This window comes from Megalopta genalis, unplaced genomic scaffold (assembly GCF_051020955.1).
Source record: "Megalopta genalis isolate 19385.01 unplaced genomic scaffold, iyMegGena1_principal scaffold0333, whole genome shotgun sequence".
Classification (NCBI taxonomy): domain Eukaryota; kingdom Metazoa; phylum Arthropoda; class Insecta; order Hymenoptera; family Halictidae; genus Megalopta; species Megalopta genalis.
The window spans coordinates 156,976-159,068 of NW_027476402.1; positions in this window are offsets into that span (position 1 = coordinate 156,976).

A 2,093-nucleotide genomic window follows, 5' to 3' on the forward strand; every position below is an offset into this window, starting at 1 on the left:
AATCAAATCGATGTAGAAGGTATAGCTTCAAATCCAAGCGAAACACATGATTCAGCTGCAAATCAATGCGATGGACAAGGTTTAGCATTGTATCCATGGGATACAAATTATTTAGCTTCAAATACTTGCGATATAAGTGATATAGATCCAAATGCAGACGAACCAAACGAGATAGATTTAAAATGCATGTGATACACATCATTTAAGGTTTAGCTTCAAATCCATGAGACGCAAATGATTTAGCTTCAGATACTTGCGATATAAGTCATATTGATTCAAATGCAGACGAATCAAACGAGTTAGCTTCAAAATCCACGCGATACACATGATTAAGCTCCAAATCAATGCTATGTAGAAGGATTAGCAAAAAATCCATGCGACACGAATGATTTAGCATCTGATACTTGCGATATAAGTGATATAGTTTCAAATGCAGACGAATCAAACGAGTTAGCATCAAAATCCATGCGAAACGCATGATTTAGCTGCAAATCAATGCGATGAAGAAAGTTTAGATGCAAATCCATGCGGTATACATGATGTAGCATCCAATCATTGCGATGTAGAAGATTTAGCTTCAAATCCATGCGACACAAATGATTTGGCTTCAAATCCTTGCGATATAAAATATATATAGTTTCAAATGCAGACGAAACAAACGAGTTAGCTTCAAATCCATGCAAAACACATGATTCAGCTTCAAATCAATGCTATGTAGAAGGTTTAGCTTCAAATCCATGCGAAACAAATGATTTAGGTTCAGATACTTGCGATATAAGTGATATAGCATCAAATGCAGGCGAAACGACCGAGTTAGCTTCAAATCCAAACGAATCACATGATTTAGCTTGAAATCAATGCGATGTAGAAGGTTTTGCTTCAAATCCATGAGACACAAATGATTTAGATTCAGATACTTGCGATATAAGTGATACAGCTTCAAATGCAGACGAAACAAACGAGTTAGCTTCCAATCCAAGCGAATCACATGATTTAGCTTCAAATCAATGCGATGTAGAAAGTTCAGCTTCAAATCCATGCGACACAAATGATTTAGCTTAAGATACTTGCGATATATGTGATACAGTTTCAAATGCAGGCGAAACAAACGAGTTAGCTTCAAATCCATGCGAAACACATGATTTAGCTGCAAATCAATGCGATGTAGAGGGTTTAGCTTCAAATCCATGCGAAACAAATGATTTAGCTTTAAATCCATGCGAAGTAGAAGGCTTAGCTTCAAATCCATGCGAAACAAATGATTTAGCATCAGATACTTGCGATATAACCGAAATAGCTTCAAATGCAGGGGAAACAAACGAGTTAGCATCAATTCCATGCAAAACACATGATTTAGCTTCAAATCAAAGCGATGTAGAAGGAACATCTACAAATCCAAACGAAACGCATGATTTAGCTTCAAATCAATGCGATGTAGAAGGTATAGATTCAAAACCAAGCGCAACACATGATTTAGCTTCAAATCAATGCGATGCAGAAGGTTTAGCCTCAAATCCATGCGAAACAAATGATTTACCTACAAACACTTGGGATATAAGTGATATAGCAGGAAATGCAGACGAATCAAACGGGGAAGCTTCAAAATCCATGCGATACATATCATTTAACTTCAAATCGATACGAAGTAGAAGGCTTAGCTTCAAATCCATGCGAAACAAATGATTTAGCATCAGATACTTGCGATATAACTGAAAAAGATTCAAATGCAGGGGAAACAAACGAGTTAGCATCAATTCCATGCGAAACACACGATTTAGCTGCAAATCAATGCGATGTAGAAGGTTTAGCTTCAAACCCAAACGAAACACATGATTTAGCTTCAAATCAATGCGATGTAGAAGGTATAGATTCAAATCCAAGCGCAACACATGATTTAGCTCCAAATCAATGCGATGTAGAAGGTTAAACATCAAATCTATACGAAACAAATGATTTAGCTTCAGATACTTGCGATATAACTGATATAGCTTTAAATGCAGGGGAAACAAACGAGTTAGCTTCAAATCCATGCGAAACGCATGATTTGGCTGCAAATCAATGCGATGTAGAAGTTTTAGCTTCAAATCCATGCG